Source organism: Ranitomeya variabilis, chromosome 4 (assembly GCF_051348905.1).
Source record: "Ranitomeya variabilis isolate aRanVar5 chromosome 4, aRanVar5.hap1, whole genome shotgun sequence".
Classification (NCBI taxonomy): Eukaryota; Metazoa; Chordata; class Amphibia; order Anura; family Dendrobatidae; genus Ranitomeya; species Ranitomeya variabilis.
Window position 1 is genome coordinate 154750223 of NC_135235.1, and position 18523 is coordinate 154768745.

General features: G+C 46.3%; 1 protein-coding gene across 2 annotated transcripts in view; it reads left to right on the forward strand.

The window, feature by feature from the left end:
- Positions 1–18523, forward strand: part of NCOA4 (nuclear receptor coactivator 4) — a 59831-nt gene that overhangs the window by 24645 nt on the left and 16663 nt on the right. Inside the window, exon 1 of one of the 2 annotated variants that reach the window (XM_077259334.1) lies at positions 17803–17897. The exons of the other annotated variant lie outside the window; for it this stretch is intronic. The gene's annotated coding sequence lies outside the window, so the exon portion shown is untranslated. Of the gene's footprint in view, positions 1–17802; positions 17898–18523 lie in introns of those variants that run through there. 2 annotated transcript variants of the gene reach the window in all.

An 18523-nucleotide genomic window follows, 5' to 3' on the forward strand; every position in this document is an offset into this window, starting at 1 on the left:
GGGTCCAAGTTCTCTTGTTATCCTTAGGAAAATAAAAATTTGGGGGGCTAAAAATCATTTTTGTGGGAAAAAAAAGATGTTTTATTTTCACGGCTCTGCGTTATAAACTGTAGTGAAACACTTGGGGGTTCAAAGTTCTCACAACACATCTAGATAAGTTCCTTGGGAGGTCTAGTTTCCAATATGGGGTCACTTGTGGGGGGTTTGTACTGTTTGGGTACATCAGGGGCTCTGCAAATGCAACGTGACGGCTGCTGACCAATCCATTTAAGTCTGCATTCCAAATGGCGCTCCTTCCCTTCCGAGCTCTGTCATGCGCCCAAACAGTGGTTCCCCCCCACATATGGGGTATCAGCGTACTCAGGACAAATTGGAAAACAAATTTTGGGGTCCAATTTATTCTGTTACCCTTGTAAAAATACAAAGCTGGGTGCTAAAAAAATCATTTTTGAGAAAAAAAAAAAGAATTTTTATTTTCACGGCTTTGCGCTATAAACTTTAGTGAAACACTTGGGGGTTCAAAGTTCTCAAAACACATCTAGATAAGTTCCTTGGGAGGTCTAGTTTCCAATATGGGGTCACTTGTGGGGGGTTTGTACTGTTTGGGTACATCAGGGGCTCTGCAAATGCAACGTGACGGCTGCTGACCAATCCATTTAAGTCTGCATTCCAAATGGCGCTCCTTCCCTTCCGAGCTCTGTCATGCGCCCAAACAGTGGTTCCCCCCCACATATGGGGTATCAGCGTACTCAGGACAAATTGGAAAACAAATTTTGGGGTCCAATTTATTCTGTTACCCTTGTAAAAATACAAAGCTGGGTGCTAAAAAATCATTTTTGAGAAAAAAAATAAAAATTATTTTCACGGCTCTGCGTTATAATCTGTAGTGAAACACTTGGGGGTTCAAAGCTCTCAAAACACATCTAGATAAGTTCCTTAGGGGGTCTACTTTCCAAAATGGTGTCACTTGTAGGGAGTTTCAATGTTTAGGCACATCAGGGGCTCTCCAAACGCAACATGGCGTCCCATCTCAATTCCAGTCAATTTTGCATTGAAAAGTCAAATGGCGCTCCTTCCCTTCCAAGCTCTGCCATGCGCCCAAACAATGGTTTACACCCACATATGGGGTATCATCGTACTCAGGACAAATTGCACAACATTTTTTGGGGTCCAATTTCTTCTCTTACCCTTGGGAAAATAAAAAATTGGGGGCAAAAAGATCATTTTTGTGAAAAAATATGATTTTTTATTTTTACGGCTCTGCATTATAAACTTCTGTGAAGCACTTGGTGGGTCAAAGTGCTCACCACACATCTAGATAAGTTCCTTAGGGGGTCTACTTTCCAAAATGGTGTCACTTGTAGGGAGTTTCAATGTTTAGGCACATCAGGGGCTCTCCAAACGCAACATGGCGTCCCATCTCAATTCCAGTCAATTTTGCATTGAAAAGTCAAATGGCGCTCCTTCCCTTCCAAGCTCTGCCATGCGCCCAAACAATGGTTTACACCCACATATGGGGTATCATCGTACTCAGGACAAATTGCACAACATTTTTTGGGGTCCAATTTCTTCTCTTACCCTTGGGAAAATAAAAAATTGGGGGCAAAAAGATCATTTTTGTGAAAAAATATGATTTTTTATTTTTACGGCTCTGCATTATAAACTTCTGTGAAGCACTTGGTGGGTCAAAGTGCTCACCACACATCTAGATAAGTTCCTTAGGGGGTCTACTTTCCAAAATGGTGTCACTTGTAGGGAGTTTCAATGTTTAGGCACATCAGGGGCTCTCCAAACGCAACATGGCGTCCCATCTCAATTCCAGTCAATTTTGCATTGAAAAGTCAAATGGCGCTCCTTTCCTTCCGAGCTCTGCCATACGCCCAAACAGTGGTTTACCCTCACATATGGGGTATCAGCGTACTCAGGACAAATTGTACAACAACTTTGGGGGTCCATTTTCTCCTGTTACCCTTGGTAAAATAAAACAAATTGGAGCTGAAATAAATTGTGTGTGAAAAAAAGTTAAATGTTCATTTTTATTTAAACATTCCAAAAATTCCTGTGAAACACCTGAAGGGTTAATAAACTTCTTGAATGTGGTTTTGAGCACCTTGAGGGGTGCAGTTTTTAGAATGGTGTCAGACTTGAGTATTTTCTATCATATAGACCCCTCAAAATGACTTCAAATGAGATGTGGTCCCTAAAAAAAAATGGTGTTGTAAAAATGAGAAATTGCTGGTCAACTTTTAACCCTTATAACTCCGTCACAAAAAAAAATTTTGGTTCCAAAATTGTACTGATGTAAAGTAGACATGTGGGAAATGTTACTTATTAAGTATTTTGCGTGACATATGTCTGTGATTTAAGGGCATAAAAATTCAAAGTTGGAAAATTGCAAAATTTTCAAAATTTTCGCCAAATTTCCATTTTTTTCACAAATAAACGCAAGTTATATCGAATAAATTTTACCACTAACATGAAGTACAATATGTCACGAGAAAACAATGTCAGAATCGCCAAGATCCGTCAAAGCGTTCCAGAGTTATTACCTCATAAAGGGACAGTGGTCAGAATTGTAAAAATTGGCCCGGTCATTAACGTGCAAACCACCCTTGGGGGTGAAGGGGTTAATCACTGCGTTTTCTACTTGCATATGGAAGTGATGATCTTTATAATTGGTTGATTGTGTGAAAGTGTACCTAGAAGAATGGATGAATGCAAAGAGCACTCACCAAATATGGATTGCATTTAGAGTTCTCTTCATTCACTTTTCATTTTAATTGATATTTTAACCCTTCAATTTTTTAATGCGTTCTTATTGTGAAGTATTTTCCGCATATATGTATGTAGAATACACATGCACACCTCAACATTGAAATTGCAACACAAAGAAGGAAATGTTAAGGAAATCGCAGGATGGATATTATTATTATAATAATAATACATTTTTATAGGGCCATTTATTCCCTGGCGCTTTACATCTGAATGTGACAAGTACAGTAAACTTGAGTAAAACAAGGCACACACAAGTACTGGAGGAGAGAGGACCCTGCCCGCGAGGGCTCACAGTCTACAGGATAGACAAGTAGTGATAAAAAAAACCCTGAGCCCTTTAAAAAAAAAACAGAAAAAAAACACTACTCTTTATTCAGCCTGAAGTATGAGCACCACATGCCGAAATCCCTGCACTTAAATCCTTGTCTGCCATCACTGAGATTATTAATGGTGGTCTGAGGGATCCTCTGCTGGGCTGAATACACTTGGAAACACCAAACCTCAAGATCCACTGCTGCCGGAGGATTGCCTTGTGTGGCCTAAACCTGCTTCCATGGCTGCAGCGTCTCTGGAGGTCATCGGTCGCCAATTACACAAAAAGCTGCATGCGCAGCAAAGCAAGAATGTCACAGTAACAATAAAGATACAACCTTTGGCCGTCTAGCTACTAACGAAACACTTCCCAGCAACTTGTCTGTACAGTCTCCGAGCACAGCATAGTCCTCTACAGAATATGGAGAATTGTACCAGAGGCTCTCACTCAGTTTAAAGGGAACCTGTCAGCAGGATTGTGCCCAGTGACCTACAGGCAGTGTCAGGTCGGCGCCGTTATATTGATTACATTTTGATTTATTTTCAGTTTTGCGGTGATGAGATTCTCGTGCTTCGGGGCGGGCTTGTGGGGGGTCTGCATGTGGTGCATGTTCATCCTTATGGCTTCTGACTTGTTACCGCTCCCTCACTGACCTGCACCCTAGTTTACATAATAAATGTATGTACATACTGCAAAACACCCCTCCTGCAGGCCTGCGTCAGCCATGGCGCCTGCACTGCAGCATAATCGCATGTTTACTGTGTTAGGCTACGTTCACATTTGCGTTGTTGGGCGTTGCGTCGGCGACGCAACGCACAACGCATGCAAAACTCATTGTTTTGTGACGCATGCGTCCTTTTTTGGCATGATTTTTGACGCACAAAAAATGCAACATGCTGCTTCCTCTGCGCCCTGACGCGTGCTTTAAAAAAGACGCATGCGTCACAAAACGCAAGACAGTGCATGTCCATGCGCCCCCACGTTAAATATAGGGGCGCATGCGTCGCTATGCGTCGCCGAACCTGCGCTCGACGCAACGCAAATGTGAACGTAGCCTTACTAATAAATGTGCTTGAGCTTTTCCTTAGAGTATAAAAAAATAATCCATTTTAAAATGGCCCCTGCGCAGTAGCAGCTATCTGTGTATATAGAGGTGATCCGATAGCTGCTACTGCGCCGGCGGTGCCATTTTGCTAGAGAAGGAAAAAAATGTCCTCCTCCAAGATCACCCGTGCAGTAGCAGCTATCGGTGATCGCCACGGCTGTCACCTTTCTGCAGAAGGTTTTTTTTTTTCAGTATGTATATACCGTATATATTCATTATGTAAACTGGGTGCAGGTCAGTGAGGGATCAGTGATCTGTCAGCAGTCTGCATTATGAATAGCTAATCAGAGCACCACATGAAGACCCCCACAGGCCGCCCCAAAGCACGAGCGTATCATTAAGGCTACTTTTACTCTTCGCCACGACAGCACCCCACTGGAGAGAGGGATCCGCCCCGCAGGAACAGGAAACCTATTGAGAAATAAAATGGGGCGGTCCGCCTCTCCTCCTCAGTTTAGGTTTCCTGTTCCTACAGGAACGACAGGATTTCTATGAAGATAAAATACCTGGGCATGCAAGCCGCCTGTGCGGTGTCTTTTAAGAACGGCAGGGGCTGCAGTCCAGAGGCAGCGTCGGGGGAGATCCGTTTGACGGCTCCCTCCTCGCCTGACAGAAGCCCGGATGATGACCTGGTCCGGGTAGGGCCGCCGGGCATCATTTCCGAAGCAGGTGGCAATAGCAGGCGCCGGAATCCTCGCTGATCAGGTGAGGACAGCGTTCCGGAAGTGAGTCCGGGGCCCGGACTGCGCACGCGCCGACCACCACCAAGGATTTACCCGGAAGTATAGTTTGAACTTCCAGACTATCCAAGCTGCGGCCGGCGGCGGGGGGAAGGTGCGGTCCTTGCGCATGCGCAATATGGAGGACGCTTAGGCGCCATATTTAAATCAAATGAGCGCCACTATCTGGCGATGTAAGATGTCATCCCCAGGTGCCATGGACCCTGAAACAGGAGACCAAGTACCCCCTGCCAAAGATCGTCCCAGCAAAGGATCTTCAGACACCGGTCATAAGAGCGGTTCGGTGGTCAGATCCAGGACAGGATCTCGGGCTTCTGATCCGGTATTATCAGCTTCACTGGGTGAGTGTGAGTGACTCTACCTATTAAGCTAATGCTATTTCCCCTCTCTCTCCTCCCTTCCCTCCTTCTCTCAGCGCACGGGTCAGGGTAAAAAACGTGAAAAAACAAAACATAAAGAATGTGCTCTATGTAGCCAGCCCCTACCCGACTCATACCCCAAAAAACTTTGTCAAGGCTGTATAACTGAAACCACACAAGGAGCGGCAATGTCCATTACGGACTTGCGTACCATTATCAGGGAAGAATTAAGAGCTATATCCCAAGATAAACCGCATAAATCCAAACCCAAAATACCGACACCCTCGTCAAATTCAGACAGTGACCAGGTTGTGTGTTCAGACGCCTCCCTATCATCATCATCATCATCATCATCTTCATCGTCTGAAATTGAGGGACGTCCTTGCTTCCCGGTGGAAAGTGTGGACAATTTAGTGAAATCAATACGAGACACTATGGGGTGTGAAGAGACAAAAGGAGCACAAACCACGCAAGATATAATGTTTGCGGGTTTGGCAGAGAGAAAAAGGAGATGCTTTCCGGTCATACCGGCAGTAAAAGCGTTAATAAAAAGGGAGTGGGAAAAGCAAGATCAGAGAAGCTTTTTACCCTCATCGTCAAAACGAAAATACCCGTTTAGTGACGACGAGCTTCTCACATGGACAAAAGTCCCTAAAGTTGACGCTGCTGTAGCCTCTACCTCGAAGCAGTCAACTTTGCCTGTAGAAGATGCGGGACTGCTCTCGGATCCTCTGGATCGCAAAGCCGAGTCCTCCCTAAAAAGATCCTGGGAGGCAACTACGGGAATATTTAAGCCAGCAGTAGCAAGCACTTGCACAGCCAGATCAATGCTCATATGGATAGATCAATTGGACCAACAAATTGAGAATAAAACCCCAAGAGAGAAATTACGGGCAGCCATCCCCTTAGTACGGGGTGCAGCAGCCTTTATGGCGGACGCATCCGCGGACTCCCTTCGGTTAGCGGCAAGGTCTGCAGGTCTGGTAAACAACGCAAGGCGTGCACTATGGATGAAAAGCTGGAAGGGCGATGCGCAGTCAAAATCGAAAATATGCGCCATCCCATGTGAGGGTGAGTTCCTCTTTGGCAAAACTCTAGATGACATACTAAAGAAGGCGAAAGACAGGAAAAAAGCTTTTCCTGACTCTTCCATTCCCTTTTATAGGAGAGCCTTCAAAAGGAGACCGTTTGGCAAAAGAAAGCAAACGGATAGGTCTACAACATGGACCGCTAAAGATGAAAAGCAGAGAGGTACCATGTTCAGAAGACCCAACCCCTCAAAAGATAACAAATACTGAGGATATACCAGTTGGGGGTAGACTGAAGTTTTTCACTACTCAATGGGAAAAGATAACATCTAGCTCGTGGGTTTTAAATATCATCCGAGATGGAATTAAATTAAAATTCTCTCGTGTCCCCCACGAGTCTTATATTATAACATCTTTCAGCTCGCCTATACAGCAACAGGCGTTAGAGCTTGAAATTCAAACCCTATTATCAAAACGGGTCCTAGTCCAAGTTCCGGTGGGACAGGAGGGTAGGGGGTTCTACTCTCCCCTATTCTTAATTTCTAAGCCCGACGGTTCTTTCAGGACAATCATTAACCTTAAAAAACTCAACTTATTTATCGAAAATTATACCTTTAAAATGGAGTCCATTAGATCCACCATAAAGCTCCTCTTCCCAAATTGTATGATGGCGGGCATTGATCTAAAGGATGCTTACTATCATCTCCCTATTCATGATAGATACCAAAAATTCCTCAGAGTGGCGGTAAAAATCAACAACGAGGTTCGTCACTTCCAGTATGCGGCTCTGCCCTTCGGCCTCTCAACAGCGCCGAGGATCTTCACCAAGATAATGCTAGAGGTGATGTCCTATCTTCGCCAGAAGGAAACCTTGATTGTGCCCTATCTGGATGACTTTTTGGTAATAGGAAATTCAGTTACTCAATGTTCTGATCGTTTAGCTCATGCAATTTCCTCCCTACAGGACCTGGGCTGGATAATCAATACCGAAAAATCCAGACTCACTCCACTCTCCCGTCAAGCGTTCTTGGGGTTCCTTTTAGACTCTATATCTCAAAAGTGTCTTCTACCACAGGTAAAAATTCAACTGATCAGACACAAAGTCCTAGCTGCAATAAACAAACCACGTACATCCCTAAGACAGGCCATGTCATTATTAGGGTCTCTTATCTCTTGTATACCTGCAGTAAGATGGGCTCAACACCATACTAGAACACTGCAACATCAAGTTTTACAAGAGGATAGACGGTTATTGGGTCACCTAAATACAAAAATAACCTTATCTCAAGAGGTTTTAACTTCCTTAGAGTGGTGGCTAGACTCAAACCATTTGATGAGTGGGGTTCCATGGGTAATAACACCATCTCACATCATAACCACTGACGCCAGTCCTTATGGTTGGGGCGCTCATATGGGAAATGATTACTGCCAGGGATTATGGAACATGGAGGAAAGCTGCAGCTCCTCAAACTTCAAAGAGCTAAATGCTGTAAAATACGCCTTATATCATTTCCTCCCACAGCTTCGGGGGAAAGACGTCAGAGTCCTGTCCGACAACACCACCACGGTGGCGTACCTAAACCGGCAAGGAGGTACGAGATCAGAAACTCTGATGTCTTCTGCTACAGAAATTTTAAACCTAGCAGAAAGTCATCTAACATCCCTTACTGCATTGCACATAAGAGGAGCAAGCAATCAGCAGGCGGACTTTTTAAGCCGACACACCCTGAGACAAGGAGAGTGGTGTCTAAACCAGCAAATATTTCTGGACATAATATCTCTTTGGGGCCGTCCTCAGATAGATCTTTTCGCCACAAGAAAAAACAGAAAAGTCCGGAGATTTGCTTCTCTATATCCAGCGGATCACCCGGACATTCTGGACACTCTCCAAGCCCCTTGGCAGTTCAGTCTGGCGTACGCGTTTCCTCCGATCATATTGCTACCTCAAGTTATACGCAAAATCAGAGAAGAAGGGGCGAGAGTGGTACTGATAGCTCCATTCTGGCCCAAGAGACCATGGTTCTCATGGTTACAGACCATGTCGGTCTCAGACCCTTGGGTCCTCCCCTCAACGCCCAACCTTCTCTTCCAGGGTCCGTTTTTCCACCCTCAGGTGGACAATCTCCACCTGACGGCCTGGAACTTGAGAGGCAGATGCTAAGATCGAGAGGATTCTCGGGGGGTTTAATTGATACGCTTCTCCATAGTAGAAAACCCTCCACCACAAAAATTTATACAAGAGTATGGAGAAAATTTTTTCAATTCCATACATCTACCAACACATCAGAGATTCCGATACATTCTATCCTGGAGTTTCTTCAAAAAGGGAGAGAACTAGGTCTAACTGTAAACACCTTAAAGGTTCATGTTTCAGCACTAGGAGCCCTCAATGGCCATAACATTGCGGGGGATAGATGGGTATCCAGATTTATTACGGCCTGCGAAAGAATGAATCCAGTTAACATACCTAGAATTCCACCCTGGGATTTAAATTTAGTCTTAAGGTACCTTCACACGAAACGACTTTACAACGAGAACGACAACGATCCGTGACGTTGCAGCGTCCTGGATAGCGATCTCGTTGTGTTTGACACGCAGCAGCGATCTGGATCCTGCTGTGATATCGCTGGTCGGAGCTAGAAGTCCAGAACTTTATTTGGTCGTCAGATCAGCGTGTATCGTCGTGTTTCACAGCAAAAGCAACGATGCCAGCAATGTTAAACATGGAGCTAACGACCTTTGAGAACGATAAGTGCGTCACCGCTACGTCACAGGATCGCTCCTGCGTCGTTCTGGAGCTGCTGTGTTTGACATCTCTACAGCGATGTAAACAGCGACGCTGCAGCGATCAGATCGTTGTCGTTCTCGTTGTAGAGTCGTTTCGTGTGAAGGTACCTTTACAAGCCCTAACAGACTCTCCATTCGAGCCAATAGACTCAATACCAATCAAATGTTTATCACTAAAAACGGCCCTCTTGGTAGCACTGACTTCAGCTAGGAGAATCAGTGACATCCAAGCACTCTCTATAGATCCACCTTTTTTGTTAACTTTTCAGGATAAGTTAATTCTTAAACCAGACCCTTCCTACCTACCCAAAGTAGCGAAAAAATTCCACAGGTCACAAGAAATAATCTTGCCCACTTTCTTCAGTAATCCCTCCACTCCTGAAGAACAAAAATATCACACTCTAGACGTTAAAAGAGTAGTGTTAAAATACATTGAAAAGACCAGCAGCTGGCGACAGAGTAGGGCTCTGTTTATTTCCTTCCAGGGAGTCAAGAAGGGTCATGGAGTAACAAAAAGCACCTTATCCCGGTGGATCAGAGAGGCTATCAGACTGGCTTACTCCGCGAGGAAAGAAATCCCTCCGGAAGGCATAATGGCACACTCCACCAGAGCGATGGCATCCTCCTGGGCAGAGAGGGGAGACGTCCCGATTGAAACTATATGTAAGGCGGCAACGTGGTCAAATCCTTCTACATTTTATAACCACTATAGGCTAGACCTATCGTCAACTTCTGACCTAGACTTTGGCAGGACTGTCCTCAGCACGGTGGTCCCCTCCCTAGGTGATGGTCTCTGAAAGATCTCCAGTGGGGTGCTGTCGTGGCGAAGAGTAAAAAGCCGGATTACTCACCGGTAATGCTCTTTTAGTGAGTCCACGACAGCACCCTCTTACATCCCTCCCTATATTAACATAATGCATATTATTGGAGTAAAATTCCTTTTAATCATAAGCAAATAAGTTTAAAGAACGAAATAAATGATATTTGCCTAACACTGGCGGTCCTCCGGGTACTCTGAAATCAAAACTGAGGAGGAGAGGCGGACCGCCCCATTTTATTTCTCAATAGGTTTCCTGTTCCTGCGGGGCGGATCCCTCTCTCCAGTGGGGTGCTGTCGTGGACTCACTAAAAGAGCATTACCGGTGAGTAATCCGGCTTTTCACATTTCCATCGGGCTGACGTACCAACGCACGGTGTGAAATTTGTGCACGACGTGGGCAGCGGATGCAGTTTTTCAACGCATCCACTGCCCATTCTGAAGTCTGGGAGGGAGGGGGCGGAGTTTCGGCTGCGCATGCTCGGTAGAAAATGGCGGACGTGACGGATAAAAAAAAGTTACTTGAACGTTTTTTTTTTCGTGCCGACGGTCCGCCAAAACACGACGGATCCGTTGCACGACGGATGCGACGTGTGGCCATCCGTCGCGATCCGTCGCTAATACAAGTCTATGGGCAAAAAACGGATCCTGCGGGCACATTTGCAGGATCCGTTTTTTGCCCAAAACGACGGCTTGCTAAAAACGCAAGTGTGAAAGTAGCCTTACTCAAAACTGAAAATAAAAGTTTAAACTACCGAGGTATCATTGTAATCAGTATAACGGTGCCAACCTGACACTGTCTGTAGGTCACTGTGCACAATGCTGCTGATAGGTTCCCTTTAACCCCTTAACGTCCAATGATGGACATAGTCCGTCATGGCACGCCTCCCCCTGTTTGGTCCGGGCTTCGGCGGTGAGCCCACACCTTTTCCAGCACATGACAGCTGATCTGATTAACTGACATGTGTCCCTAACAGCCGCCGGTAGAATCGCGATCCACCCGCAGCTGTTAACATGTTAAATGCCACTGTCAAACTCTGAAGCTCGTGATTACCTCCTGCCATTGGTGCCCGTGTCACATGATCGCGAGTTGCCGATTGGTCGGCATGACAACTAGAGGTGTCCTGGAGACCTCTATGGTTGTAACTGATGGATTGTTATGAGCTCCGCCTGGTTGTCAGCGCTCATAGCAAGTGAGGTATTCTGCTACATACAGGCAATCTGATCATCGCCTGTATGTAGCAGAGCCGATCGTGTTATGGTAGCTTCTAGTCTCCTATGGAGACATTTGAAGCATGCCAAAAGTTATTTAATTTAAAAAAAAAAAAAAAAAAAAAAAGTTTTTAAAAATATAAAAAAAATGAAAGTTCAAATCACTCTTTTTTCCCATTCAAAATAAAACAAAACAAAAAACCTAGACATATTTGGTATCGCCGCTTTCAGTCGCCCGATCTGTCAATAAAAATAACCTGATCGCTAAACGGCGCATCGAGAAAGTCAAAACGCTTTTTTGGTCACCGCCATATTGCATTAAAATGCATCAAAACTTCAAAAGAATGTATCTGCACCAAAATGGTATAATTAAAAACATCAGGTCGGCACACAAAAAATAAGCCTTCACCCGACCTGAGATCATGAAAAATGGAGACGCTACTGGTATCGGAAAATGGCACAATTTTTATTTAGATTTTTTTTTGGAATTTTTTTCACCACTTAGATTAGAAAGAACCTAGACATGTTTGGTGTCTATGAACTCGTAATGACCCGAAGAATCATAACGGCAGGTCAGTTTTATCACTTAGTGAACATAGTAAAAAAGCAAAACAAAAAACACTGGGATTGCACTTTTTTTTTTTTTGCAATTTCACCGCACTTGGATTTTTTTTTTCCTGATCCATATTATGGTAGCTATTCTCTGCTGGGAAAGTGTATTTCCTGTACTGAAGTAAGGGTCCGTCTACATGGACTGATTGATGGCACAATATGACGCCGATCGGTAAACTACTTGGCTAAGCCCTTCTCAATCTGCGTTCATTCTCCGTTAAAATAACACTTACAGGTCCTTCTCAAAAAATTAGCATATAGTGTTAAATTTCATTATTTACCATAATGTAATGATTACAATTAAACTTTCATATACTATAGATTCATTATTCACCAACTGAAATTTGTCAGGTCTTTTATTGTTTTAATACTGATGATTTTGGCCTACAACTCCTGATAACCCAAAAAACCTGTCTCAATAAATTAGCATATTTCACCCGTCCAATCAAATAAAAGTGTTCAGTTATGCACTCAATACTTTGTCGGGAATCCTTTGGCAGAAATGACTGCTTCAATGCGGCGTGGCATGGAGGCAATCAGCCTGTGACACTGCTGAGATGTTATGGAGGCCCAGGATGCTTCAATAGCGGCCTTAAGCTCATCCAGAGTGTTGGGTCTTGCGTCTCTCAACTTTCTCTTCACAATATCCCACAGATTCTCTATGGGGTTCAGGTCAGGAGAGTTGGCAGGCCAATTGAGCACAGTAATACCATGGTCAGTAAACCATTTACCAGTGGTTTTGGCACTGTGAGCAGGTGCCAGGTCGTGCTGAAAAATGAAATCTTCATCTCCATAAAGCATTTCAGCCGATGGAAGCATGAAGTGCTCCAAAATCTCCTGATAGCTAGCTGCATTGACCCTGCCCTTGATGAAACACAGTGGACCAACACCAGCAGCTGACATGGCACCCCACACCATCACTGACTGGGTACTTGACACTGGACTTCAGGCATTTTGGCATTTCCTTCTCCCCAGTCTTCCTCCAGACTCTGGCACCTTGATTTCCGAATGACATGCAAAATTTGCTTTCATCAGAAAAAAGTACTTGGGACCACTTAGCAACAGTCCAGTGCTGCTTCTCTGTAGCCCAGGTCAGGCGCTTCTGCCGCTGTTTATGGTTCAAAAGTGGCTTTACCTGGGGAATGCGGCACCTGTAGCCCATTTCCTGCACACGCCTGTGCACGGTGGCTCTGGATGTTTCCACACCAGACTCAGTCCACTGCTTCCTCAGGTTCCCCAAGGTCTGGAATCGGTCCTTCTCCACAATCTTCCTCAGGGTCCGGTCACCTCTTCTCGTTGTACAGCGTTTTCTGCCACATTGTTTCCTTCCAACAGACTTACCATTGAGGTGCCTTGATACAGCACTCTGGGAACAGCCTATTTGTTGAGAAATTTCTTTCTGGGTCTTACCCTCTTGCTTGAGGGTGTCAATGATGGCCTTCTTGACATCTGTCAGGTCGCTAGTCTTACCCATGATGGGGGTTTTGAGTAATGAACCAGGCAGGGAGTTTTTAAAAGCCTCAGGTATCTTTTGCATGTGTTTAGAGTTAATTAGTTGATTCAGAAGATTAGGGTAATAGGTCATTTAGAGAACCTTTTCTTGATATGCTAATTTATTGAGACAGGTTTTTTGGGTTATCAGGAGTTGTAGGCCAAAATCATCAGTATTAAAACAATAAAAGACCTGACAAATTTCAGTTGGTGGATAATGAATCTATAGTATATGAAAGTTTAATTGTAATCATTACATTATGGTAAATAATGAAATTTAACACTATATGCTAATTTTTTGAGAAGGACCTGTATACTCCCCTTCCCTGCGAGCGCCATTCCAGCGGTGTCCGTGCTTCTGTGATTTTGGGAACACGAGTGCAGACACTCCTGGAAAGGCGCTGGCACTTTAGGAGAGTATGTGTTATTTTAACGGGGGCAGAACCTCAGATTGAGAAGGGATTAGTCGGATGTTCCCATTGTTACTGATGTGCAGTTTTTATACTTTTTCGGTTGAAGTTCCTGCAGAGCGTTTGTTGAATTTCTCATGGTGCATGTTCTGACTGCACAAAGAACGCAGCAGCTGACGATTCCCGCAGAGTAGATGGGATTGATAGAAATCTGACGAACACACTGCTTTATTTTATGCGATGTCTGTTAGCGGAAACGTACTAAGAAAGGCATGTAATCTGCACATGACTGCATTAAAAACAAAGCAGCTTTATTTATTCCATGACCTCCCAAAAAGAGATGCAAACTGGGAAAAAAATGCAGCTTACCTAATAGGTGCAGAAATGCTGCCGAAAATCTGAAACATCAAAAACTCATTGTGGGAACGTGGCCTTGGTGACAAATACATCACGCTTCTCCACTGACTGGTGCCCCTGGCTCGGGCTGCAGTATGTCCGGATTGGGCCAAATCCTGACTGATGACAGCCTGTTCTTGTCTAATCAGTGCTGGGAGTTTATCACAATTTCTGGGTTCCCTTCCCTCTTTTTGAGAATTGACCACACGTTCCCAGTGGGATAGAGATCTGGGACGTTTCCTGGATATAGATTCAAAATGTTTTGCTCACTGAGCCACCCAGTTATGACTTTTTCCTTGTGACATGGTCTCCATCATGCTGGAAAAAGCAGTGTTCATTAAATTGCTCCTGGATTGTTGGGAGAAGTTGTTTTGGAGAATATTTAGATCCCATTCTTTCTTCGGGGTCTTTTGTAAAATTTAGTGAGTCCCTACAAATGAATGGAAAATATGTGTACCCCAGTCCCCTGCAGTCCAATCCCTGTACTTCATGCAAGGTTATTTTCTCTGATGAAGCCCCTTCAGACTGTTGGGGAAATCTGGCAGAATGATGGTCTGGACAAAAGGTGAGCACTGCCATGTGTCCTGCGTCATGTCGGCTGTAGAGCATCCTGAGACCATTCAGGGGTGGGGGTTTTCATCCATGTAGGGGGCTCACTACAAATTTTGCCGAAGAACTGCCATGAATAAAGAACGGGATCTAAACATCCTCCAGGAGCAATTTCTAGCAATGCAGGAGCAGATTGGCGATGAACAATGCTTTTTCCAGCATGATGGCGATTGTGTCACAAGGCAAACTAAATCTGAATAAAACCTTGAGATCTTGGATTCATGGCCAGGAAACTCCCCAGATCTCAATCCCATTGTGGTCAGTCCTCAAAAAGGGAGGGTCACAGAAATTGAGATAGACCCCCAGCACTGATTAGACAGGACTGTGTTGCCATTAGCATTTGGCCCAGAAGCCGACATCCAGTTGCCATGGTGAAGGGCAGAAGTCTTGGAAGATAAGGATGAACACTGTAAGTCCCCACACACATAAGGCTGTCAGCCGATACGACAGGTTCATGTATGGAGCCACCGGCCGCCTGATGGTTGGGAGACGTCATTCACATGTGTCCACTTCTGGACTGTTGCATTGTTCTCCTGAGGCGGGCTGCTGGCCGATATTTCAGCCGGTGGCTTTTAAGATCACCAGAACGCTGGGCTGAGCGAGTGCCTGTGTGTGGGGGGTCGGCTGAGATGGCCGCAGCTCTGTCCTACGCACAGCCATGTAATGTTCGTGAGGCTGGCTGAGATACCGAGTCTCTGCAAAAAGCAGATGTGTTTGTCACTTCCAATGTGAAAACTGCTGAAATGCTGAGAAATGGACGTCAGTAACCAGAGGAACATCCAATGAAAAGGGCTAAAAGCGCTGAAGCCGCAAACTGGGCGATCACCGCGGCCGCACATGGAGAGCATCTCAAACTCAATAGGCTTTATTGGCAGGACCAAAATACATTTACTGTTGCCAAAGCAAGGAAAATGGATGTGACAGGGGAGGGGATTATGGGAATGGGGTGTTGGGGGCACAATTTGGGAAATAATAGTCCATTTGGTGTTTTAAGTTCCTCTCAGCATATGACATATGGTGACGTATTAGGCAGCAATCTCGACTGTTGGTTCCTCTTCCCCCAGTAGGATGCAGAGTTTCCTCTCCTCATCCATGGATGGGAACTCCAGGTTGTGAATGGAAAGTCTCTGGAAGTGGGAGGCCCTCACTGCTGAGTATTTGTGTGCCTCGTCCTCCAGTGCCCCCTGCTGGCAGTGTCTGTTCTCCCGTGGCTTGTATGTCTGTCGGTGCCACCCTGTTTCCACCTCTAGACTGTGGGCATTCAGTCTGTATAGACTCAGGGTCTGCCTGTCTTTGGGGTGATGTATTCTCTCCAGATATGGGGACAGAGTGTCGTCCCTCCGCAGTGACCGGTAGATAGTGAGTTTCTGGGAGTTCTCTAATTCACTCTGCCAACCCTCTATATATTGCATCTTGCAGCTCTCTGAGATCTTCTTTATTTCGGCTTTTGTCTGGTTGTGTTGCTGACTTTGGCAGGACTGGCTGCTGGGGTTCGTGGTGTGCTCTGGGCTTTGGCTCAGTAGGGCTGTATGATGGTAGGAGCTGGGGTTGCTGCTCTGCATGTGCGCCTGGTGTGATAGCGCCTTCTTGTTATAGTTAGCCATAAGGGGAATCGTCCCAACTCTGCCCGACAGGCTATGTTTTAGGTGCTACGATGTACTTGGAGGAGATAATTGCAGAACTCCTGGTGCAAGACTACGGTTGGGCTGGAATCCCACTTTGTGTGGTCGGGGTAAGTCGCTGGGCCCCAAACCTCACTACCATAGAGCAGTATAGGAGTGATGACGCTATCTTAAACCAAACTCACTGGTGGTTTGAGGTGGTACCGTTGTCTTCTGATGGCATAGAAGGTTCTGCACGCTGTTCCTTTCAGGGCCTCTGCTGCTCGCATCTCCCAGCGTGTGATGGAACATTGCCACAGACGGAGGCCAAAGGTGCCTCCAGGCGCCCGGCCTGTGCTGCCATACTGGGAACTGTCCCTACTCTGGACACTCGGGCACATACTCAGTATCACCCACACTGGGCAGCCTAATGACCACTCCTCAGTGTCCTCCTGCTGAGATCTCCCACTGCTCAGCACAAGCTGCAGCTGTCAGGCTGGGTGGGCCGCTCTAGAGAGCTGGGCCCTTTAGTTGTAATTCTATGGTCTATACTAAAGCTTGGGTTGCTCCCATGATCCTCTGGGGCGTGCCTATAGGCTGCCCCCTTGGAAAGCCTACAGAAATTAGCACTAGGTAGAAAAAAAATTCCCGAACACTTGGGAGCAGTGGGAATAAAGAGCGCAGCGCCCACCTCCACCCTGGGACCTCTGCGGCCATGACAGTGTCCTTTGTAGAAGGGGGCACGGATACATTGGCTGCTGGAGGAGACGGGGGTACAAAACTGGTCGCGCTCTATCTGTATAAAGCAGGTCAATGTGAAATCTCTGAATAGCAATGCGGCTGCTGAATACGAGGAAAACGGCAAGTTGTCTCTTCAGGGCGTTAGAGGACTAGAACTCTAATGCCACCTATTGGAAGTAGCAATCCTACCAGTCCATGTGGACCCTCTAACGAGCCTTGTCACATGACTTAGGATAAGAGCCAAACCAGAATCTCCATTTGCAGACGCTGTGTTTCGGGGTACTGCCCCTCATCAGTGCAAAGTGTGAGAGGCGTCTGACCGGGATCCAAGAAAACGGAAACGCTTGGCATAAAGTGTGGCCAAATTAGCTGTGCCCATCAATTCAGCAGGATAGAGTGCAGCCTGTATAGTGTACATGGAGGTGGCTGCTCCTGGTCTGCCCCTAGTCACACTGGTGCAGGACCTGTTACTGTAGCACCTGGAGTCAGACCCCTAGTGTTCCCCTATGTGTGGCCGCTCAGCAGTGCGGGATCTGCTGGCACAGCTATTCTGTGTGGCGGCCTGGGGAGCAGGAGACCTGTCGGCCCTCATTGTCCCCCTCAGCAGCTGCGCACAGGAGACCTGAGGACGTGACTAAGTCCTTACTGCTAGTGGCGGCCTCCAGTCTCCCACGCCACGCCCACTTGCAGTGACGTCAGCGGGCTCTCAGTGTTGGCCTTCAGTCCCACTCTCCTCCCACTGGCGGTGACGTCAGCGGACGCTACATTACTGAAGGCCTCCAGTCTGCCACGCTCCGCCCACTAGCAGAGACGTCACCGGTAGGTTTTAAACAGCTGATAGGCCGGTGTGCACTTGTTCTTATCTGCCGGTGACCGGGAGCTGAGGAGAGCAGGGAGCCAGGTATCGCCGGGACTGCGTGACTGTGGCCGCTTCCATTATCTGCATAGGATAGGACATTGCCCCATGGAAGGGACAACACTGTACCGCTACAGGCCTCTGTGTGTCCATTATACTCTGTGAGGTAGTGGGGACACTGCTGGGAGTTGTAGTGTCAGCACAGCTGGGCAGGTCCTGTCTATTACTGATCCCCTGCACTGTCTGGGGCTGCTGGGAGTTGTAGTGTCAGCACAGCTGGGCAGGTCCTGTCTATTACTGATCCCCTGCACTGTCTGGGGCTGCTGGGAGTTGTAGTGTCAGCACAGCTGGAGAGGTCCTGTCTATTACTGATCCCCTGCACTGTCTGGGGCTGCTGGGAGTTGTATTGTCTGCACAGCTGGACAGGTCATGTCTATTACTGATCCTCTGCACTGTCTGGGGCTGCTGGGAGTTGTAGTGTCAGCACAGCTGGACAGGTCATGTCTATTACTGATCCCCTGCACTGTCTGGGGCTGCTGGGAGTTGTAGTGTCTGCACATCTGGACAGGTCATGTCTATTTCTGATCCCCTGCACTGTCTGGGGCTGCTGGGAGTTGTAGTGTCTGCACAGCTGGACAGGTCATGTCTATTACTGATCCCCTGCACTGTCT